Here is a 25,580-nt window from a genome sequence, read left to right as displayed (position 1 = left end):
ATACAGTCTGAATTACTGGATAGGATACTAGTAGCTGAATTTCTGATAGAGTAGATGAAATACTTTTAGCAAATCTCTGGAATACAGGATGGCACAAAAGTAACAAGGCATTTAGGATACAGGATTGCACAAGTATAACAAGTAACTTGAGCTCAGGTTAGCACAGTGGTAGCAAACAACTATGGAAAGCTAGATTGCACAAAGACTACTTGGTACCTGAAGCATAGGCCACTGGAACACAAGGTATGAAGTACTTTCTTTAAAGCACAAGGTTAAGCACAATATCTGGTGCAAGGGATACTCAAATGTAGGCTAGCAGAGTGGTAGCAAACGTCTATGGAAAGCAGGATTGCATAAAGATAACTAGGTACCCAGAGTATAGATACGCTAAACCACCTGAACACAAGTGCCCTGATTCATTAAAGAAGGCAAACGAAAAAAAGAAGTAAATTTGCTCCAGGACAACCATTTTACAATGCAAAGGATGCAAATTAGTTTTTTATTTTGCACGTAAGGAAAATACTGACCTAATGATTCAGTAAGAACTATTCATAGAGGCAAGCATTTAAAGACGCATTTAAAGACCTGACACGGGTGAATATAATTGCCTGCTTGGAAATTTGCAGCAGTGAATATTGAATTGCTGCATTGTGAACAGCAGGTAACTGTGATGCAGCAATCCTTCTGGTGGAAGTACATATTGAACCATTAAAGTCAAGAATCAGGACTCCAGTATTGACAAGACCAGATAATGATGTTAATTTTAGAATTTTTTATAAACTGCAATGGTGCCAATGTTTTTGACCACAACCAATTTAGGTTTGTTGCCACCCATATGGCAGGTGGTAGAGTACTTACTTTACTGCAGATGGATTGCTGTCTGCCCTGAATATTCTGTTTTGCTTTAATTCCTCCCCACAGTTTTGGTTCTGAACAAACCCTCCCATTGTCCAAGTCTCCATAACTACTGCTTCCATGTGATTGATCTGCACTGCTTTATTTCTGTGCAACAACTAATGTCATTCAGGCCCAGATATTGGCAGATGATATCTGAATTACATTCCTTCTATCATAATACATATAGGTAAGGTGGGAATAGTACATGTAGGTAGGTAAGGTGGGAATAGTACTGGCGTGTCAATCTAGTTTACACCAAATGTATTAGTGCTCTCAACCAGTAAGTCTGACCTCAGTTTCCAGAACCCCCTAGAGGTATTCTCTGTTTACCAAAATGTAAAAATAAAAATAAAAAAAAAACCATACCCTTGTTACTGACCCTATTATAATGTCAAATCTTTTAAAAGGTATTTATTAATGGTCTTTGTTATCCTTATAGTGAAGAAAAGTAGTAATGTTTGGGATAAATGAATGGGGTATCCCTGTTTGTAGAAGTAAGCTTGGGTAGAATCTTGAAGATGTTACAAGTATATTTGCATTTGTCTCCTAGTGTGTTAAAACACATCTGTCCCAAAGCACTAGCAAAAATGTTCTATCAAATCAAGAAGAAAAAATAAATATGCTTAAGTACAGTAAAAGAAAAAATATCCTAGTGGACTGATCATTAAATTATCTGCTTTAATCATGCTTGTTTTAAGTAAACAACTTACATACAAATTTGAAAAAAAAAATCAAAGTCATAGGAGTCATCAAGGATTGCTTTGAAAACTTAGAATTATTTAAAATTTATACGTTTCTACATATAATTGACGTCATAATATTCTCAGAAGCTTGGTACTTACGCTCAGTTTTTCCACACATCTCTGGATAACTAATGCATAAATATGAATGGAATATATATTCACGTTATATATTTCTCAGTGGCTTATTAATTACAGATTCACAAATTCCTACCAACGTTTCATGTCATAAAAATCATGTTGAATAATGGATACATGCAACAAATGCTATGCAAAATAAAATGAGACAAGCTAAATATGGAAATATGTTTTAATGTAGAAGATTTGAACATTGTCTTCAAAGTGTTTCTCAAAAACCTACAGTAAATAAAAAGGACATATTAAAAGCATAAAAAATAAACTAGATCTTCAAATCTGAAGTTATTGACACTCTCCAAGAAGTACAAATATTCCTTGTTGCTTAATCATTAATTAGATGATCTGTGCTTTACAATGTCACAGTTGTTAAATGTCTCATTCAAATAATATGCTATAGTCGGGTGGGGACTGTGCTTGTCCACATGGTTCTACCAACAGCTCTCCTCCAGAACTTGTAATGACTTCATCCTGGGAAGCAGAAAAATAGTTACTATGTTAGTCAGATTCCAAATTCATATTATTAGGAGTCTTAGGAAAGTTCTCAGGTTTCTCAAATAAAAGGAATCTATATGATGTTTGTTTATCATGTATATCATTATTACCATTTATTATTGGTTTTTATTGATAAGTTGCCAAAAAAAGGGTCCACAGCGTCATTAATTAATTTTACAATAGTGTAAATTACATAATTACATTACATAATTACATGCTTTTATATAATACTATTTGCGAGATGTGTAAAAAAATGGGCCAGTAAAGCAAGCCTAGAGATATTAGAGATGCAATAGTAGAAGGACAACACAAAGAAAGATGGCTCTACTCCTGAGAGTCTACATCATGAAAAGAAGCGGAAAACACAAATAGGGTGGAACTGGGTGGGGGAATAGACGTGAAAGCAGAGCCAAAGAAGTTAGGAGGAGAGCTTAAATTAAGTAATGAGTTTTAAGGGTATGCTTGAGGCCTTGGAGATCGTTCCACAGATGAGGAGCAGTCCAGGCAAAGTTCTAGAGGAAAGTGTGGGAATAAATATTTAATGGGATAGTGAGGGAGCTGTCATTGGCAGAGTGGAGGGGATGGGAAGGAGTGTGGGTAGAGATAAGTTTGGAGATGTAGCGAGGAAGGATTGGCTGAGGGCTTCACAGATGATGATGAGCAGTTTAAATTTATTTATGGAGGCCATGGTGAGACAAAGTGGTGACTGTCGGAGAAGAACAGAAAAAGAGGGAGGAGAGTGAGGGAGCCATGGAGACAATGCTTTCAGCCTTAGAAATATTAAGTTTAAAAAAGCGCTAGGACATCCAAGGTGAGATAGCAGAAGACACAAGATCTGAGGTATGGGGAGAGATCATGGGAAGAAAGTTAGATTTAGATGTCATCAGCATACAGGTGGTACTGAAGGCCAAAGGATCTGATTATGTCACCAAGGGAGAAGCTGTAGATGGAGAAGAGCAGGGGATCAAGAATGAATCCTTGGGGAATTTTGACAGGTAAGGGAAGAGGGGGAAAGAGAGGGGGGGTTGATGTCAGGTGTGGCAACTAAATGGAAAGGATTGTAAGAGGAAAACCAGGAGAGAACAGTATTACAGAGGCCAATATTTGGAGACTTTGCAAAAGGAGAGGGTAGTTAATGGTATTAGTGAGAGTGGTTTTGATGGATTGAAGGGATAAAAATTCAAAGGGGACCAAGGAAGGAGTGAGAGGAGAAAATAGAGATAAGGTGATTGCAAACAACCCAATTCAAGAAGTTTGAGGGCAAAACGAAGGAGTGAGATAGGAAAGTAATTAGAGAGAGGTAGGGTCAGGGGACATTTTTCTAGTATGGAAGAGACAAGATCATGTGTGAAGGAGGAGGAAACGATAGCAAAGGAGTGGGATAGGTTGAGGAGATTGGCTGTGTGGAAGCAGGCCTTAAGAGAGAGGGAGTAGAGGAGATGAAAGGGGATGGGGTCAAGGAGGCAAGTGGAAGAGGGGTAAAAAGGAAAGAAGGGCATGAAATTCATCTGCAGATACTAGAGTGAAGGAGGTGACGGTGGGTGGGCTAGCAAGGGGTGTTAGTAATGAATATGAGTGGGAGAAAGTATCCCTAGAGGAGGGTTGGAGGGGAGAAAAAGGGCAAAAAAAGTGTGGTGATTTGGGAGAGGAATGAGTCCTGTTAAGAGGAGAAAATATATGCATAAGGGTGTTTCAGCGCTGCTGACTGTAATCACATAAATGTGTTTCACAGTAAAATCTTATTCTCATCCGCATATGAACATGTGTACACAATGAGAAAAATAGATAAAAAAATAAAATACTTATATTTGGGGGTAGTTACTTAAGTCACCTTGTTCAGATCTTTTCATCCATTATGTAGTGATATAACATAAAAAACACAAAATCATAACATAGTGTAATATTGTAACAACAATTAGCATATGTGTAGTGAATATAACATTAATCCACTTCAATCCAGAGATCTCTTCTTATGTGAGTCCACTCACCAGATACAAAATATATAAGTGCCTTAAGTATTTTAAGTGTGTTCCATATGATGTGATATATAGAATCTTCACCCAACTCTTTAAGTGATAACACTTACAAGATGGAAAGGAATGACAGGCGTTGGTTTAAATTTCTTTAAAGTCCTCCATAGGAATAGTCAGGATTATTTCTCCCAAGTAGATGTATTCAATATAAGATGTAAAAGAAGAAACGGATCTAGTGTGATACCATTAGACTACAAAGTGTTTTATTGCACATACATGATATAAGTAAAACCATAAAATAACATGTAGATATTAAAACTGGACCATAGGATTATGAGGGTCACTACCAGATATAGGTGGATAGACAGCTTGTAATATATCCCCGGGGTCCACTTTTCGGATTATTCAGATGATATGAATGGGGTCCTCACAAATTCCTTGAGAAAGACCTATATTGAGAGGTTGAAACGCGTTGGTGAAATAGGGCTGCTGGACCTGGAATTTGTGAGTATTTTATTTTATTTTTTTTATCTATTTTTCTCATTGTGTACACATGTTCATATGCGGATAAGAATAAGATTTTACTGTGAAACACATTTATGTGATTACAGTCAGCAGCGTTGAAACACCCTTATGTATATATCTATCTAATCCAATTTTGGGAATATTGAGTGATTCCTATAAGGTGTTTAGCGGCAGCTGATTTGTTGCGCAATCTACCTCTCTTATATATTATTCTATTCTAAAGAGGAGAAAGTAGTAGCATCAATGGCGTGAGGTAGAACAGTTAGGAAGAGAAATTGTTAGGATTAAAGGCGCCCAGTTGTGCCTGTTGCGAGTAACTTTAGGACAGGGGAAAGGGGAGAGAGGTGGGGAGATACTAAAATAGACCAGATTGTGGTCATAGAGAGGGAAAGGTTTATAGCTGTGATAATACAGAGGTGGGAAAAGGCCAGATCAATTGAGTTGCTGCCGGGGTCAGAGGGATTGTTAAAATGGATGTTAAAGTCCCCAAGATTAGGGAAGGAATGTCAAAGGAGAGAAAGTGGGGGACCCAGGTGGCAAGGTGATAGAGGAATTGAAAGACAGGAACAGGAGGACAGTAGATAAGAGCCACACAGCTGTGGGCTGGATGGTAGAGTTATATCTAGTGACCTTCAAGAAGGATAAAGAGAGGGAAGGTTCAAGGGGAAGACTCCATGGGGGAACAATGCCACGATTTGGTCAGCTCCCAGGTCTGGTTGTGGGAAAAGGAAAAGCCCCTGAAAGAGAGCAGCGGAGAGGTGGCGACTTCAGAGCATAGTCAAGTTTCAATGATGGCTAGCAATTTGAAGTAGCTATAGATGTAGAGATCATAAGGGAGGCCACTTTGTTACATACTGACCTGGCATTCCAGAGAGCACACTATAAAGGGAGAGAGGGAACAGGAAAAATATGGATCGGGATGTTGGGGTTGCTGAATTGCAAGGAGAAAGGGAGACAGGAAGTAATGGGATGAGAAACAGAACTAGTAACGGGCCCCACAGTGGGTAAGGGAAGGGGAATCTGCATGTGGGAGAGAAGAGGACTTGGGGATATTTGAAGGGGCATAAGTGGGAGAGGGAGAGACAGGAGAGAAAATGAGTGAGGAGAGGGAGGGAGAAGGAGGAGGGGATGTCTAGGAATAGAGGGAAGCAGAGAGAAGATCAGTGAGGGGGACTATGGAACTACTGGAGGAGAAAATGTGGGGGGGAATAGGGGAAGATGAGGGAGGGGGCAGTGAGGCAGAGCAAAGACAATAAAGATACATTGGAGCAGATGAGAGCAAAGAGGAGAGGATCAGGAGGCTAAAGAAAGGGAGAGGGTGGAGGAAGGGATGGCATTTGGAAGGTTGGGCAAGTGGACCAGAAGGAAGGAGGGAGAGAAAAGAAGGGAGAGGAAAGCATAATAAATAAGGTGAGGTGATGGAAATTAGGATACAGCGAGTTGAGGGAGAGAAGGGAGAGGTTACAAGTGAGAGAAAAGTAGTAGAAAAGAGGTAGTAGGATTAGCCAGGAAATGGTAAGTAGACACATAAGGAGGGGTAAAACAAATGATCGATGATCTAGGTAGACTAGAGGGAATGATCAAGAAAGTGGCAACTACAGTTTAATGGCAAAAAATGCTAAATTATGCACTCGGGTCTCAAAACCCCAAAGGTTAAGCATAGTATTAATGCCACTATAATGGAAACTACCGAGGAGGTGTTACGAGCCGCAGCGGTGCCCAGCCGCCGCGACTCTCTCACCTGCGTCCCGGCCGTCGCTATGGCGACCGGGACGTCACTTCCTCTCATGTCCCGGCTATTGCCGGGACAACGACCAGACGCTCCAGCGCTGCGTCCCGGCATTGAGAAGCCGGGCGCATGCGCTCTACAGAATTACTAGCCTGCGGGTTAATGAAGTTAGGGGGCTGGTTTCTATCTGAGCCAGACCCTGATTGGCTGTCTCAAGTATTTAAGGCAATGAGGTCTGCCACCTCATTGCCGGTTATAGCTTCTGTGTTCCAGTCTGCTGACCTGCCAGTTCCTGTCCTGTATCCTGATATCTCTATTTGACTCCCCGTGTATGACCCTTGGCTTTGATTTGGACCTTGCTCGTGTTTACTGTGACCCTGATCTTTGGCCTGTTTACCCGTTCTGATATTTGCCTGTGACCCCTGACCTCAGCTTGTTCATCGATACCGTTGTCTGCTGCCGGCCCTTGACCTCTGCGTGGACCTGACTCCTCTGGCCTGGGTTCTCCCCAGCTGGTACGCACTTCACGACCCTCTGTCAGTCTGCGGCCCAGTCTGTCCCCACCATCAGGGGCTCCAGTGAACACCTGACTGGCGGAGTAGATTCCGGGTTGTGTTGTGCCGGCTGGAGGGGATCCTAACATTATAACCGGCCCACTCACGGAGACGAGGCTGGAATGGACGCAAGTGGATCCTCACCGTCTCCGGCACAAGCCCTAGCAGCCCATGTTGAGTCCTTATATCAGATGATCCAGGGATTGGCTGAGCGTCTATCTGTTCAAGAAGAAGCCGCAAAAGTGTCACAACCCACTCCAAGTTCCGTCTGTGAACCTAAGATGAACTTTCCGGATCGCTTCTCTGGAAATAGGTCCCTGTTTCGGAATTTCAGGGAGAGCTACAAGCTCTATTTCCGATTGAGACCCCGCTCCTCCGGGTCAGAGCAGCAAAGAGTCGGGATTATCATTTCCCTTCTACAGGGTGACCCCCAGTCCTGGGCGTTTTCCTTGCCGCAGACCAGTCCTGCCATGCAGTCAGTAGACGCTTTCTTCGAGGCGTTAGGTCTACTATATGACAACCCGGACCGTACTGCCTCCGCTGTAACTCATCTACGGGCCTTGAAACAAGGCCGGCGCTCGGCAGAGGAATACTGCGCTGAATTCCGTAGATGGTCACCTGATAGTGGATGGAATGATCCTGCCTTGCGGAGTCAGTTCCGTCTTGGCCTGTCGGAACAGGTCAAAGACTCTTTGGTGCAGTACCCATCTCCTACCTCTCTGGAAGATCTGATGCACCTCTCCATTAAAATCGACAGGAGATTTAAAGAGCGGAAAATCGAAAAGGAGACATCATCACCTCTATCCGGCTTCATTCCTGTTCCCACGGATGGTGAGGAACCCATGCAATTGGGGGCGTATCGTCTCTCCCCTGAGCAAAGAGACAAGAGAAGATCACAGGGCCTATGTCTCTATTGCGGCACAAAAGGCCACTTCTCCCGTTCCTGCCCGAATAAGCCGGGAAAAGAGCATGCCTAGGGAACGAGGGGAAAGTTCACCTAGGTCTGCAGATTGTCTGCCCGAAAAACGCCATATTGATCCCTGCACAGCTCATGTTTAGTGCTCGTTCAATGGACCTGTCCGCCTTCATTGATAGTGGAGCTGCAGGTAACTTCCTGGACATCGGGTTCGCCCGCGCTGCTAAAATACCGATGGTAAAACTCAAGTCCGCTATTACTGTCTGTGGATTAGATGGAGGTCCGTTGCCTGGTGGCAAAATTTCCTGGGAGACCTCGCCACTACAATTAAAAATCGGAGCTCTCCATTCAGAGTCAATAACCTTCCTTCTTATCGACTGCTCATCAGTTCCCTTGATCTTGGGCCACCCATGGCTTTCCCGTCATAACCCCGTCATGGACTGGGTAAAAGGAGAAATTGTCCAGTGGAGCTCTTACTGTACACAGTCCTGCTTGTCACTGCCCCTGCGGGTGATTCAGTCTATTCCGGAGCAGCTTCCCTCACAATATCATGAGTTCTGGGATGTGTTCTCCAAGAAAGCTGCTGACACCTTACCACCTCACCGTGACTTTGACTGTGCCATCGAGCTTATTCCTGGTTCCAAGTTGCCAAAGGGTCGCCTGTACTCTCTCTCTGGTCCGGAGACCAAGTCCATGCAGGAATACATTGAAGAAAATCTGGAGAAGGGCTTCATCAGGCCATCTAAATCTCCCGTAGAAGCGGGATGCTTCTTTGTATCCAAAAAGGACGGAGAACTAAGACCTTGTATTGATTACCGGGGATTGAATCTTATTACAATCAAAAATACCTACCCCCTTCCGCTCATCTCCGTATTATTTGATCAGCTGAGAGGTGCTACTGTCTTCTCAAAAATCGATCTTCGTGGAGCGTATAACCTCATCCGTATCAAGAAGGGAGACGAGTGGAAGACGGCATTCAATACGCACTCTGGCCATTATGAATACTTGGTCATGCCGTTCGGTCTTAGCAATGCACCTGCAGTATTCCAGGACTTAATCAGTGAGGTTCTTCGGGACTTTCTTGGTAGTTTCGTGGTCGTCTATTTAGATGATATCCTCATCTATTCCAGATCTCTGTCTGTACATCAGAATCACGTTAAACAAGTTCTACGAAGACTGCGAGAGAACCACCTTTACACCAAACTGGAAAAGTGTAAGTTTGAGGTGCAGAAAGTATCCTTTTTAGGTTACATAATCTCTTCTGAGGGATTCTCCATGGATCCAACTAAGGTTCAGGCTATTCTAGATTGGGTGCAACCAAACAACCTTAAGGCGGTGCAGAGGTTTCTGGGCTTCTCCAATTATTATAGAAGGTTCATTCCAGGTTTTGCAGACATCGTGGCTCCCATTGTCGCCCTAACCCGTAAAGGAATGGATCCAACTAATTGGTCGCCTCAAGCAGTAGCCTCATTCGAAAGCCTGAAAAAAGCCTTTGTCTCCGCTCAGGTCCTTAGACACCCGGATCCAGCTAAAGCATTTGTTCTTGAGGTCGACGCCTCTGACGTCGGTGCTGGGGCTATACTATCACAGAAGGACCCTCATACTACTCGTCTACACCCGTGTGCCTATTTCTCCCGCCAGTTCTCTTCAGCAGAAGCCAACTATGATGTCGGGAATAGGGAACTGTTGGCAATCAAATGGGCCTTCGAGGAGTGGCGACATTGGCTGGAGGGTGCTCCACATCAGATCTCTGTCATTACCGACCACAAGAACTTGCAATATATACAATCGGCCAAACGTCTAAATCCCAGATAGGCCCGTTGGTCGTTATTCTTTACTCGGTTCAATTTCCTGATTACCTATCGACCGGGTTCCAAAAATGTCCGGGCAGATGCTCTGTCCAGAAGTTTCTTGGCACACCACGTTCCAGTTTCGAACCCAGAGCCTATTATTCCTCCTTCCATAATCCATGTTGGACTAACCCAAGATCTGAGTATCACGCTTCAGAGATTCCAGAAATTAGCCCCGGATACTACTCCGGAACAACGTCTTTTTGTTCCAGTCCATCTAAGGAAGGCGGTTCTTGCAGAGGCGCATAATAGTAGGTCTGCTGGACACCCTGGAGTTTATAAGACGCTGGAGATCCTTTCCCGTACGGTCTGGTGGCCATCCTTGTCCGCTGACGTCAAGAGTCATGTCCTCTCGTGTGAAATTTGTGCCAGGAACAAAGTCCCCAGGACTCGCCCGGTGGGTCAATTGCTTCCATTGCCCATTCCTGCAAAACCTTGGACACATTTGTCCATGGATTTTATTGTTGATTTGCCACCTTCTGCAGGACATAATACTATTTGGGTTGTGGTGGACCGTTTCAGTAAAATGGCACATTTCATCCCATTAACCAGGCTTCCTACAGCTCGAGATCTGGCCATTCTCTTCATACAACATGTTTTCCGGCTCCATGGACTTCCTTCCGATATTGTTTCTGATCGTGGTTCGCAATTCATAGCACAATTCTGGAAATCCTTCTGCACCCTCCTCGGAATCCGGATCAGTCTGTCATCTGCATACCACCCTCAGTCTAACGGGCAAACTGAAAGGGTTAACCAAGCACTTGAACAGTTCCTCCGATGTTACTCCTCAGAATTCCATGACAACTGGTCATCTTTGCTGCCTTGGGCAGAGTTTGCCTACAATAACTCATCTCACTCATCTACTCAAACTTCTCCGTTCTACTGTAACTTCGGTTTCCATCCCAGGTCTAATTCTCTGTACTCTCTCAAATTTGCTGGTATTCCGGAGATTCATTCCACAGCTGCTGATCTGAAAGTAATTTGGGGGAAGGTTCAGTCCTCCTTGAAAAAATCCTCATTATCGGCCAAAAAAATTTCGGATCGCCACCGTACCACCTGCCCATTCAAAGTGGGCCAGAAAGTATGGCTATCAACTAGAAATCTTAGGCTCAGACAGCCTTGTAAAAAACTAGGGCCTAAATTTATTGGGCCGTTCACGATTACCAAACAGATCAATCCGGTAGCTTTTAGATTGAAGATTTCTAGTTCACTAAAAATTCCGAACACATTTTATTGCTCATTGTTGAAGCCGGTATTGTATCCTAGTCAATCCTCAACTGTGCCTGGGGGAAGTTCGAGTAAGCCACTAAGATATGTGGTTCAAAGGATTTTAGATTCCAAAAAAGTGCAAGGACAGGTGCACTTCCTGGCGCAGTGGAGGAACCGCGGAGTAGAAGAGCGATCTTGGGTTCCGCGAAGACAACTCCATGCTCCTAAACAATTGAAGGAATTCTTCAGGAGGTTCCCAAGAAAACCTGGATGTCGGGGTCCCTCGACCCCTCCTCAAGGGGGGGGTACTGTTACGAGCCGCGGCGGTGCCCAGCCGCCGCGACTCACTCACCTGCGTCCCGGCCGTCGCTATGGCGACCGGGACGTCACTTCCTCTCATGTCCCGGTCATGTGCCGGGGCAACAACCAGACGCTCCAGCGCTGCGCCCCGGCATTGAGAAGCCGGGCGCATGCGCTCTACAGAATTACTAGTTAATGAAGTTAGGGGGCTGGTTTCTATCTGAGCCAGGCCCTGATTGGCTGTCTCAAGTATTTAAGGCAATGAGGTCTGCCACCTCATTGCCGGTTATAGCTTCTGTGTTCCAGTCTGCTGACCTGCTAGTTCCTGTCCTGTATCCTGATATCTCTATTTGACTCCCCGTGTATGACCCTTGGCTTTGATTTGGACCTTGCTGGTGTTTCCTGTGACCCTGATCTTTGGCCTGTTTACCCGTTCTGATATTTGCCTGTGACCCCTGACCTCAGCTTGTTCATCGATACCGTTGTCTGCTGCCGGCCCTTGACCTCTGCGTGGACCTGACTCCTCTGGCCTGGGTTCTCCCCAGCTGGTACGCACTTCACGACCCTCTGTCAGTCTGCGGCCCAGTCTGTCCCCACCATCAGGGGCTCCAGTGAACACCTGACTGGCGGAGTAGATTCCGGGTTGTGTTGTGCCGGCTGGAGGGGATCCTAACAGGAGGAAAGGGACCTAGGACTATTTCAAGTGACTTAAAGTCAGGTAAGCAATGTAACAATGCAATGAGAAAGGCAAGTCAGATGCTTGGTTGCATTGGAAGAGGGATCAATAGCAGAAACAAAGAAGTGCCACTGTATGGGTCATTGGTACAGCCTCATCTAGAATACTTTGTTCAATTCTGAAGGCCATATCTCCAGAAGGATATAAATACATTATAGACTATACAAAGAAGGTAAACTAATATGTTGCATGCCTTACCGTACCATACTTACCCGGAAAGATCTTAATATGTTTAGTTAGGAGCAGAGAAGGGATTGGGGGACATGATCGAAAAATAAATCAAGGATTTTAACAAGCTACAGGAAGGCAACATTCTTCAAAAGGAAATAAATATTAGAACACGAGGACATGCAGTGAAAGTTGAGGTGAGTAAGTTCAGAGGAATGTTGAGGAAAAATTACTTCACAGAATGTGTAGTGGATAAGTGAAATAGCCACCCATCTGAAGTGGTTGAGGCTAATACAGTAGATAAATTTCAATATGCCTGGGAAAGACATAAGGATATCCTTACAAAGAATAAAGGATCAAACAGGGTTTGAGGTTACCATAGGTTAAAAATTGGGCAGATTAGATGGGCTAAGCGGTGCTTATCTGCCGTCAAATTGTAAGTAGTTAATACAGTAGTGATGTGGCACAGGTTAGTAAAGCACAGTAAGGTGTGACAGTGACAAAGCAGAAATATGGCAGCATGATAATGAGACACAGCAAGGTTAAGGTAAAGCAGAATTCTGGCAATGAAAACAAAACAGAAAAACAGCAATAATGCACTAGTAAGTCAAATGCAATACTGTAGCACACATGTTATAGAAGAGCAAATAATGGTGATGATGAAACAGTACAAACCATTCTAAACTGAGATAAACTTGAGGATAACTGATCAACCAAAATGTTGAATCAAGAATGAGTGCCACTGTACATAACAGACTGGAAAAGGTGCTGTGACCAATATAAATCAGATATCTTTTTAAGATGTATTTAACTATTAACATTCTTCTCCTCCTTTTTGTCAGCGAGTACACTTGTTTGGAAGCGAGTGAGGGACAGAACAACCTTTAGCCAATCTTATCATCAGAATGCTTACATGCAGTACAAAGTATTTAAGAATATCACAGTGCTGATCTGATAAGGGGCAGTGAGCTGTCTACTAGTGTGATTGAGTATAAAAGGACAGGCCTGCATGTGAAAGGGGTAGAGCTGTAATGTGTGGTGCAAGCAGCAAACCACATACTGAGTGTTCGATTATTGGAGTGAACACTAGCAGAACAGAACAGTGTTGTGACTTGAATATGGGAAGTTTGTTTTGTCAAATATACCCCTATATTAAAATAAGCTCCCACATCCAATCTGTTCTTAGTACAGATCACATGGATAGCAGCATATTTTAATGTGCGTAAGTTTTCAAAAATGCCTACTAATATTTTTATTACATTTCGATATAGATGTGTTTTGTCTTCAATGGTTGTGATCTATTCTATTATAGAATTTTTGCAAAATATGTAATTTGACATAAATTAATAGGTACAGTTTTTCAAGTACACATGGAATATCTTTCTGTTTTAATGTAAGGACATATCACATTTTTACCAACATCAAGACCATTACCTGAATTATTTTTGCTTGTTTGTTTTCTGCTTTTTGATGAAATGTGAAAAGGTGAAGCCATTTATGGCTTACTTACATAGGCAATTATTTTAGGCAATTGATTTCAGAAAATGCTAATTTTACCTGTGTATTGAAAATGTAAAGAGATTTAGAACTGAATTAAGCCTGAAGGAGATTTAAAGCTGAGGTTTGTGTACACAACTAATTAAGACCCCACTAAGGGTTAACAATAGCAGGGAAGGTGTAGTGATGCCTATGTGTATGTCATAGGGTGCAGGATAAAGGGAACAGGCTATAAAATTTCAGGGAGGAGTCATCCAATCTCTTGTGGTGCCAGGACAGCATCCATCCCTCCCTCCCATTCCTGGCTGTTGGTTCTAAAGTTCGTTGTCAGATTATGGAGTCGCCTTCCTGCTGATGTGAGTATGGGAGGTGCTCCCCATGTCTTTGCCCAGGGACTGGTGCTGGCCCGAGGCTGTATGATCAGTGTGTTGCACAAGTTCCGGTATCTGGTACGGGTGCTGGAACAGCCCTGGAGGTATGATGACCCACTTGGTGTGCAAGGTCGTAGTATGTTACGGGTGTGCTGTTCCAGCTCGGAAGGTATGATTAGCAACTTATGCATGGGCTCGTGGTAGAGTACGGATGTGCTGGTATAGCCCTGAAGGTATGCTGGGCCACTAGGTGCGCAGGCCTTGGTATGGTATGGGTGTGCTAGTTGAGCTCCGGAGGTATGTTGGGAATCTTAGTGCTCAAGCCGAGGTATGGAACGGTTGTGCTGGTTCAGCCCTGGAGGTATGGGCCATTTAAATCGCAAGCCATGTTAAAGTACGGGTGTGCGAGTTTAGCACCGGGGGTATGTTGGGTCACTTGGTGCGTAGGTCGAGGTATGGTACGGGTCTGCTGGTTCAACCCCAGAGGTATGATGAGCGACTTGGTGTGTGCGGGCCGTGATATGGTACAGGTGTGCAGGTTTATACCTGGAGGTATCGGGAACTGCTTGAAGCGAGGGCTCGAAGCATGAATTAGGATCCTGCGGCTGGTGCAGCATTTAGCGTGATAGGAGAACACTGTACAGGCAATAAACAAGGTTGATAGAGCACACATTGATGATAGTGAGGTGTTTGGAACCCGTTCACTTTGAAGAGTTGGCCTAGGTTCGGTGCAAGCACAGTCCCTTTGGACTGGCTTGCAGGCTTTTATGATTAGCCCAGAAGGGTTTGGGTTCCAGAATGCCTGGGAATTATTGTCCCAGTCTGAAGATAAACTACAAGGGTGGACTTAGATATAATAGTGGATAAATACTGATGTCCCAAGTCTGGGTGACCCGTAATGGGAAATCCAGATATGGTATTGATCAGTTGCCAAAGCTGCATACATTGTTCTCCTTCCATTATATCAGTGAGTAGTTAATTATAGAAATAAGTACATTTACCATCAAGTCTGTGTGGTGTATTTATTACATAGCGCAAGTGTTAAGGTTAAAATTAAGGGTTTATAGTTGTGTTATCAACTGCTAAGCATTTTATAAAGGACCACAAAACCCCAGAGTTGTTTCTATCACATATGAACTATGAAGGTAAGTAAATTTTTCACTGCAATTCTGTTAAAAAAGCATTACCTTCCCACTCCATTACAGACAGTTGTAACTCCTTATACATCATTAGAACAGTGTCCTGATAAGATCTGAGGCTGAGTTGCGGTGACCAGATTCTTAAAATGAAATCCAGGGTCAAATAAGGGAGAGGTGTGATGAGCACACTCTGTTGTCACTTCTGCTTACCAATTGCTACTCCACCCTCCACCTTCCTTCGAAGCAACTTTTTGGCTTTCCCTTTGCACTGCGTAAGGTTGGGTACACACTGCAGAAAATTTCTGCCATTTCAGTAATGATTTTACCAACGACTGAAAGTCTCAATCAGTATATAGATGCAAGTGTACACACTGTACACGTTTTAAAAGATTTACCCTCAGATCTGTGCTCTTCATCTGTCATAAACATCTCCTGAAAACATCATGACTCTGTAAACTCTATGGAGATCCTGATCGTGAGTGCATACATACTGTAGAATTGGAAACGCATTGTTCCATTGTTAAACAAGACTTTAGTCTGATTTCGAAATCAAATGAAACGATGCGATGAGCTTTGGAGAGATAATGACTCATCGCTGCAGTGTATACACTTATGCAATATTGAGTTGAGCAATCATTTATCGTGCAACTGGTACGATATTTGGCTGAAAAGCTTGTAGTGTGTATCCTGCCTTACACTACAAAGCATCATGAGCGGAGACAAACTTCCTCTTTTCTGATGGTGATCAGTGCTCATATGATATGTTTATTGTTTTAACACTCAATAGTAGGCGTACATACACATCTCAGGGAGCATATGTGAGGACCTGGAGTCCTAACAAATACACAATGCCGATAGTCATATAAAAAGTAAAGTTTTCTACAAATGTATTTTTATTAAAAAATAAATGAATAAATAAAAAATGCATAATTTAAGTGTAATTATGTGTAAACAACATTTATGTATAATCTATTGCTCGGCATATATTTATTTGTATATACAGTAGCAGTGCGTGACCATTAGGTGCATATTGTATGCCTTCATTGTTGCATTTTAATTTATGTAATTAAAGCTATCTCTTAAGATTACCTTCATAGTTAGGCAATTGGGAGGAATTGCACAGTATTTTTCTGGTAGTAAACTAATTGTATGCAGATTTCAATCTCTTTATTGCTTAATATATTCCTTTAAATATTGATCAATACAAACACTGCTTCTGTTTGTTTTTTTACATTTTGGGGTTATTTTTTCCCCCACAATGTTGTGCACTATAGCAATGGAAAAGGGAATGGGGGGTGCAGAAACAACTTTTTAACTTGACAAAGAGAATTCTCCTTCAATATTCCTTTATGCCTGTAGTGTGACCCATCACTTCCTGTACACAAATGAGGTGTGATAGTCTATACAGCACAGATGTGCCCACCTTCTTTATCCAAATAGGATTGATGACAGAGCACCAAAAAAAAAAACAATTGCGCATGTGCAAATCCGGGAATATTTCCAGGGATAAACCATTGAAACTGGGGAAGTCTGGTCATTCTATTGCGACATCACAGGACCTGCCGCTGTATCTGAATTGACCAATCCACATTGTGCCCACCTGTCAGTCACAATCTGTTAGTTTAGTTCAATCTCATGATATTTAATCTCATGACAACCTCATAACAGGTAATCACAGAGTCTAAAAATAGCCAATGTAGCTTAGTTAAGATCAAAATCTCTTTGCTGCTATTTATTTCTAGTAGGTTTAGAAGAAGCTAGTTAAGTTAAAGCAACCCATGCAATGCACCACAGTGTGCAAAAAATGTGTCTCATTCCACTTGCAAACACTATTGGTCCTGTCCAGTCACATACATTTAGTAAGTTAGTGCAGCACAACTTAGTAGACTCAGTAGGCCATAAATGCCATACTGGTTGTTTCAATTATACATGCTCCATCTGTAATTTAAGTCAGCATATATCTAATAATATTTCAGAATTACCTTGTGAAAATCAATGAGGTCAGTAAGAGTTGCATGTCTGTTTGGGTCAACACCAAGAAAGCTGTAGAAATCTCCTGATGCATCCACTAGGAAATGTTTGAACCCAGATTGATGCCGGTAAGACAAAGTATACCCCCAAATTTTCTCACTGACGCGCACAAGGAAGGATCCTTCAGGCATGTTCATTAGCAGCTTTTCTGCAGACTCACGACTTATGATTCCTGTTAAAATAAAAAGTGTTATGCTTTAAGGGCCCACATGCAGTTTTGCAAACACGAACTAGGTGGCATAGTGCATATATGATAAAAAATGTAATAGTGTGTGCGTTATGTAACAAATGAATATACTCGCATTGTCCCATATGTCCCACAACAACCCCCATATCAAGCAAAACAAATTTATAACAATCATTTAACAGCCTCATGCCCATAAGGCAATGTTCTGTACCCAGCAAAACATCATCTTGCCCACCACAACTCTGTACCTGCCACCTTCATTGGTGGGAGAGCAGGACACTAAAAAAATTTAAAAAATACATGATCGCGGCACCGTGTCCCTCCTCCTTCCTCTCCTCTCCATTTGCAGTGAATGTTGGGCGTGACATCATCACGTCACGCCCAACATTCAGTGAGGAGCGGAGCAGAGAGGACCCAGAAGACAGAAGAGAGAATACAGAAGAGAAGAGATGAAACTAGCCAATTCAAAGGTAAGTAAAGGACGGAGGCAAGGGGAGGCAGACAAAGGCACCTAGTGATGAAGGAGACGGGGGGATGGGGGCGCAGGATGGCACAGTAATGAAGAAGAGGTGGGCAGGATGGTACAGTGATGAAGGAGAGGGGGGAGCAGCATGGAACAGGATTGAAGGAGAGGGGGGAGGCAGAATGGCACAGTGATGAAGGAGAGGGGGGGGGGGCAGCATGCCACAGTGATGAAGGAGAAGGGGAATCATCATGGCACAATGATGAAGGAGAGGGGGAGGCAGGATTGCACAGTGATTAAGGAGATGGGGGGCAGCATGGCACAGTGATGAGGGAGAGTGGGGTCAGGATGGAACAGTGATGAAGGAGAGGGGAGGCAGCATGACATAGTGATGAAGGAGAGGGGGGTTGGATGGCACAGTGTGATGAAGGGGGAGCAGCATGGCACAGTGTGATGAAGTGGGGGAGCAGCATGGCACAGTGTGATGAAGAGGGGAGCAGCATGGCATAGTGTAATGAAGGGGGGCTTGGTAAAGGGGGGAAAAGCAGCATGGGAGGTGCAGTATGATCAAAAGGGGACACAGCATGGTGATGATGAAGGGGCACAGCAATGTGTGTGATGGCACAGGGGGATTGTGGCAATGTGTGTGATGGCACAGGGGGCTTGTGGTAATGTGTATGTGTGATGGCACAGGGGGCTTGTGGTAATGTGTTTGTGTGATGGCACAGGGGGCTTGTGTCAATGTAGGGTGAGGTAGGTGGGGGCTAATTAATGGGTTCAATTTTGTTTGTGGGGTGATGGTGGAGCAATTTAATAGTGGGGACTATTAATTTTAGATGGGGTGGTCTAGGAGCTATTGAATGCGGGGGTGAGTTTGGGGAGAATGATATCTCTTTTTTAAATGTGGCTATGAATTATTTAATGGCAGTGATGGTTGCGGGAAATAGGTATATTTATGAAATGTAAATACTATAATTTATTGCTGGGGCTGTCTGCAGGGAGGGAAATAGATTTATTAAATGGGAATACGATTTTAATGTTGGGGCTGGTGGAAGGCCTAATTATTACTCATGGGTGCTATTGATTTAATGTTGGGGCTGGTTGGAATTTTCTAAATGTACCCATAGGGCACCCAACATTCCAGGATCCAGACAAGCCGCAACTAAAGAAAGCAGCAGCCACAGGTGATGAAAGTGACAAGAACAGGTAGGAGAGAGCAGGATAGTCTGTGAAATGTTGTAATTCTAGTGGGCCATTCCCAATTTTTGGTGAGTGTTCTCCCAATGTACCCGCTGCATTCTTTATATACTACACTATGGTGCTAGATGTCCTGAAAGTCAGTAGTGCTGGGACATATGTCACACTCTGGCGAGTGGGTACTGCACCCTTATGGCAATGGTGTACACAACAATGCAGGTTTTTTTTCTGTAGGAAGGTGGTCTAGCACTTTTCACCTGCTAGCCATGCCCCAATGATGCATAGTCACACCCCCAATTGTATGAACACACCCACTACCATCCCAGCTCAGAGACCCCATTCACACTGTACCTTGGACCCGGGAATTTCCCAGGTCGACCCCATTCATACTGAACCCGAGTCTGCCTTGGCAATAAGTGTGAGTCATCACAAGAGGAGATTGGATTGGCTGAAAAATGGTGAGGTCATATAAAGGGAGCTTTTTTTGCATACAAAGATGAGGCCAAAGTAGGTGGTGACTGTTCACAGCATTGCTTTAATCATGGCCAATGAGTCACTATTGTGTAGGCAGGAATTCATGCTAAATTGCATTTACTGGCTGTTTTCTAAAGCAAATGAGAGCTTGATTCAGCTGCTAATACTGTGCTACCCTGCACAGTGTTATTTCAGAAGGGGAAAGAAGCAATTTATGGCAGAGAGGGAGCATACTCAACTTCTTTATTTGCGCAGGAGGAGAGCTTTTCTCAGGTTCAGCATTTCCTCCATATTGAAATTCAGCACGGCAACAAACCTAGCAATGTAGGCCAGAGAGCGCAGTCACGGAGAAGCTGGTCTACTGTGGAAGCTTTTGAGGATGAGCAGTGGATGGTACATTTTCGTATGTCATGTGGGACATTTCAGTATGTATTGGACCTTACCACCTCAGCACTTTCTAGACAGACCACAAACTTCAGAAACTCCATTGCACCAAGTAGGAGACTGGCAATTGTGTTGTGGTAGTATGCTACCCCTGGTGAATATCGCACAATCTCTTGTTTGTTTGAAGTGGGGATATCCACAGTTTGCACTCTAGTGCATGAAGTCACCAAGGCATTACTGGAAGCCCTTTACCATCGCTTCATATCATTGCTTCAAGGACCGCGACTAGATGACTGGATTCCTGCGATGTGGACATTCACAGTGTGCAGGAGCCATAGACGGGACACACATCCCTATCATTGCCCCTACAGACAACCCTGCAGATTACTACAACTGCAAAGGCTGGCATTCTATTATTCTACAGGCTATAGTTGACCTTAACTATTGGTAAGCATCATTTTTCATTTTGATGTGACTGTGTCTTATGATGTGTATTGTAAAACAAAGCTAAATATATTATATTTTAGTTTCACAGATGTGTTTATTGGCTAGCCTCGATGTTCCCATGATGCCAGAGTTCTGGCCAATTCGAATCTGTACCAGATTGCAGAGGAGATGTAAGTTGGCTTGTTGTTCCATAGAGAGGTAAATATCTGTATTTTTTTATGTTGTTTTCCTCAGCAATCTAATATATTCATGTATGTTTTGCTGTTTGTCTACTGCCCCTCTCCATCTGTAGATGTTCAGCTTTCCAAATACAATTAAAACATCTACCAGCAAGTGTATTGTGTTCTGTAACCAACATTTGGGTAGCCTGTATAGGTTTGTTTGTTATTTTGGAGACATTTTATATTGCAAGATCTATAGGTATAGCGATTGCTGTCAAAGTTCCAATATTCTCTGTAAAGCACTACAGAAATTGAATCTATTGTATTTCTTTACAGAAATCCTAGATCGTGAATGGTGTGGAGATCCCAGTACACATCATCGGTGATGCAGCTTATACTTTGCAGCGATGGTTGATGAAGTGCTTCACATAGCAACATCAACATTCTGTGCAACAAATTCGATTCACCCATACCCTCAGCTCTGCTCGGATGGTGGTAGAAAATGCCTTTGGACGATTGAAAGGACATTGGCAGTGTTTATTGAAGAGCGATGACATTGATACCAAACTTTTCCCCCATGTAGTTTCTGCTTGCTGTATTTTACACAATATTTGTGAAATACAGAAAGAGCAGTTTCTACCAGAGTGGAACGTACAGGACTCTAAACTATATGTGCTGTCTGTGGATTCTACTACTTGTGAGGGAGAACGTACAAATACCTCTGCAGAACTCACTCGTACCACCATCACTGTCAAACCGTCATCAATATTTGAGTAGAGCAGACAAAGGGTTACCTGAACATAATATTTTTATTCAAATTGTAAAATAATTTTTTAAAAGGTACATAGTGCGTCATATGTACCAATATAAATCAAAAACTGTGTGTGTTTTCACAAAGGTCTGTATATTATAGTATTGAAAAAATATACAGTTTAGACCAATATACGTGCCAATATAGTAGTGCAAGATAAAACTTTTTCCAGTGCTTACATTACAATCATTTTAAATATAGAAAACATTTTAAATATTGTTGCCTCAAACACAGACTAACATTATAACTGTATTATACATACTTTTATTACCTATAACTGACGGTAATGTGGGTACTCGGGGTTATGTGGAGTAGATGGTTACTCAGGGTTATGTGGAGCCATTTGTGGAGGATGATGTGGGGTGTTTAGTGGCATACCTGAGTTTTGAGGAAAAATTTGTTGCCCTCTGTTATATAAGGGGTAAAGCCCTCAACATGGTATGGAGGCTGTGGTTGAGGTTTTGCAGGTACTTTCAGTCTTGGCATCAGGCGATCTAGGTAAGTCATCATAAATTTGCGGTTTTCCCTGAGAATCTGCTCCTACATACCCATTATTTGGGTAATGAAAGAGTCCTGCAGCTCACGTTCATTATCCATGAAGCGTTGGAGATGTGCTTCTTCTTGGACCGCCTTAGCCATATCCATTTCCTTGAGCTGTTCAACCATTACTGTAGTCATTTCTTTTGTTGCTTGTTCCATATTATATAGCTTCTTCCTTTTAGGAACATTGTACACTACAAATGGGAAAAAGAAAGGAAATACAAAATTATATAGCAGTGTTGTAAGCTGATATGTGCTTGAGGCCTCCTTCCTCCTGCACACTAGCTTTACACTGCATCATATACATGTTCATGTTTTAATATGTTTTTGCGTTTAGTTTTTTAGTTTTGAAGTTTTGCTTAATTTTTAGCTTAATAATGTAAAATTTTCATATATTTATTTCATTTACTTAAAAAATTTAAAAATTAATAAACTTACTGTTTGAACACAACGTTGGGGTCTGCGTCAATTGTCCAAGGTTGTGTCACTGGCAACAGTTGTGTCTCTTGCAATGATTGTGTGTCTGGTGAAGGTTGTGCCGCTAGCATAGGTTGTGAGTCTGCCAATTCCTCTGCTGACATATTCATGCTGTCTTCGGTCACAATTGAACACTGCAAATCAGCATGTTCTTCAAGCGAATCATAGCTAATCATCAGTGAGGGCACGCTTGACAGACTGCTTTCAGGTGTTGGACTGTGAGCATCACAGCAGCTTGATGATGACAGTGCTATGGGATTTGCCAGGGCAGAGTTGCCGAACACCACACTACATCGCTCATAAAATGACCATTCCATACGAGCAGCACTACTCTTTCTCCAGTTGTGATCATGCACTTTTGAGCATTGTTTTCAAAGTGACTTTAATTTATTTACGACCTACTGTTGGCTGTGCTTTATTACTAATTTTGCTATGTTATAGTACACTATTGCATCCTTTACAGTGTCTGTGATCTATTTTTTTATTTCCTCCTCTCCTCTAATGGACAGCAGCTCACGCACTTCTTCCTCTAGCCAGTGTGCCATGCTTTCTCCTATCTCTTTTTTTTCTGTCGAAAAAAACGCTGTTGAAATGACGTCATCCTGTAGCGTCCCTATCCCCCTAATTAGCTTCTTTATGTGAGACCTGGGTTGAAAAACCTGGGTCGTTCCATTCAGACGGCAGGCGACCCAGGACTGACACAGGAATAATCCTGCAAAAGTCCCAGGTCTAATTCCCGGGTCTCATGACCCAGAATTTTGGATAGACCCCCTTTCACACTGAACCACGACCCGGGTCGTCTGAGCTCGTCCTGGCAAAAATCCGGGTTTTATAGACAGTGTGAATGGGGTATAAGATTGCACGCTATGCTTACCACCACCTCCAAAGATTATCTGATTATATAATTTGTCATGTGGAAAATAACATAATAGTATCACTGATTATATCACATAGTGACTGTAAATATTACCAGTGACTTTATGCAATTATGCAATTAGATCATTCTTAGGGAGGGTTATTAACCTCTGCATGCAAAATTACATTTAGAAATGTTACATGTACCAGAGACATATTGCAGGTTGTAACATCATGGTTGTCAACAAAGGTTCTTTGTACAATGTGATAATACACAAATGTTTCAACATTGTAACAGGAAATCCCATTGATGTTTCCCATGTTAACTGGCCTGGGTCCCTGATTGAGAAAGATAAATCACATATCCCGTTAATTGCATTACTATTAGATCCATGCCAACACAATAGTGGTTACGAATAGATGGTTACTACTAGACAGTTTGCATTGATTCTATTAATAATAAAATAGTTAAGATCAATTGGAATCTCTGATAACGCCTAAAGGACTTAACGTTGTTTAAAAAAAGACCACAAAATAAAATGAAAAATAAAAAGTAAAGACAGAAAACATATCCCTGTTTCTCTCCTTATAATTTCTTAAAATATTCATTAATACATATTTTTGATATCCCTGTATTTAATAGGATTGAATTACATTTCAGTGTAATTTTTGAGGGTTCTTTACATGCAAAAGTAGCAATGGCATAAATTATGAAAGTTTTGGTGTTTTTATTTTTGTATAATTTCCCCTAGATAATGGGTGTAAAATCTACTAAGAAAAAGCTATATTTCAATGTTACCAAAAGAAGCTTTATAAAAAACATTTGTTTCTATTTAATAAGAAATGAAAAGTAATCCCTGTCAATAGCAACGCAGCACAAAAGCATGAAAAGGGACTCATACTTGAAGTAGTTAAGGGAATTTCCTGTGACCTTGCTGTATTTAAAATACACATAAAAAAATACAATTTGTTTTTATAAAAAAGGTGCACACCCCTTCCCAAACAGCTTAACCAACCCTTGTGGGGTTTGGGGCGGGGGTAAAAAGCATGATTTTTTTTTTCTTTTCCATTTTCAATTTATTTATTTATCTGCCTTACTTGGCCGCAACGACTGAATACACTTAAGTGTATCATGCATATCGGCCCATAAGGCATATAGGGGCACATTTATCAATCTTCTCATAAAGTGAAAAATAGTTTTCAATCCTTATCACATTGATAAGGATTAAACTATTTCTCAAATTTATGAAGAACCCAATACAGAAACAGCAGTTCCGATAAACTTCTATTTCTGTGATAAAGAAATCATTCTTATCCCGCCTCTTCGGAATACGCTGTCTCCGGATCTCCTCCTGGTCTTCTTCTGGATGCGCATGTGCAGTTCGAAGAATTGCACATGCGCACAAACATCTCCATTCTGTCTCTGCAACATTACACTACTGTAATGTAGTACTATATATACACACAAATCCACAAACACAATCTTGAAATTACTGAAAAAGTGTGCAGAATAAAAATAGTTTTCCTATGTGGTGTAGTAGGTAAACACCAATTGCATTATATTATTGTTTTCAGCAGTCTTTAAAAGTTCTCCAAGTTCCCTGTTAAATTTAGTAGTCACACTATTGACCAATCTGCAATACGTGCAGTCAAACCTCAATAATATGTAGGCTTCTTTTAAATAATACTACCGATTCTGGATCACTATTGCAACACGCTTCCATTACATAAGGTATTCAAATTTGTACAGAATTGTTTCCACTATCTTTATCAGCAGATTTGGTAAAATTTGTGTTGAATATGTCTATGTTTTATATATTGTTTTAACACTATAAAACATCTAATATGTTTCAATTGTTTGTATTCACTTATTTTTTGCAATGTTAGAACTGTGCTTTTTAGTTCACTGTTTGTTTCACACTGCTCTCTACATACATGTTATATTGGGCCTGATTCATTAAGGAAAGTCAGGCAAAAAAAGGAGTACATTTTCTCCTGGACAAGCCATGTTGCAAGAGGAGCAAACTATTTTTTTTATTTTATACATAAGTTAGATACTGGCTATTTTTCATGAGCACACAAATAGTTGATAGCTTTATTTTGACACTGAAATCTAAATTTGATTTAGGCACGTTCAGACTGGCCCGCCGGGGGGCTGGGGTATTCCTTGGTGGACCCAGACACCTGATGGCTTTGCCCTCTTCGTTGGTGGGACGGAGCAAGGTGCTAAAAAATAAATAAATACCTGATCGTAATGCCAGTGCCACTCCTTCCTCCTCCCTGCTTCGTTCACACTGAATGTGATCACGTTACACCCAA

At 42.1% G+C, this 25,580-nt stretch overlaps 1 long non-coding RNA gene across 1 annotated transcript in view; it reads right to left on the bottom strand.

Annotated features, from left to right (window-relative positions):
- Window positions 1-1,976: 1,976 nt before the first annotated feature.
- Window positions 1,977-25,580, bottom strand: part of LOC142161485 (uncharacterized) — a 38,535-nt gene continuing 14,931 nt past the window's right edge. Inside the window, exons 2-3 of the long non-coding RNA XR_012693406.1 lie at window positions 17,217-17,437; window positions 1,977-2,243 (exon numbers count right to left, since the gene is read on the bottom strand). This is a non-coding gene — a long non-coding RNA (uncharacterized LOC142161485). The remainder of the gene's footprint in view (window positions 2,244-17,216; window positions 17,438-25,580) is intronic.

Source organism: Mixophyes fleayi, chromosome 6, assembly GCF_038048845.1.
Source record: "Mixophyes fleayi isolate aMixFle1 chromosome 6, aMixFle1.hap1, whole genome shotgun sequence".
Lineage (NCBI taxonomy): Eukaryota > Metazoa > Chordata > Amphibia > Anura > Limnodynastidae > Mixophyes > Mixophyes fleayi.
This window is presented reverse-complemented; position numbering and strand designations above follow the sequence as displayed.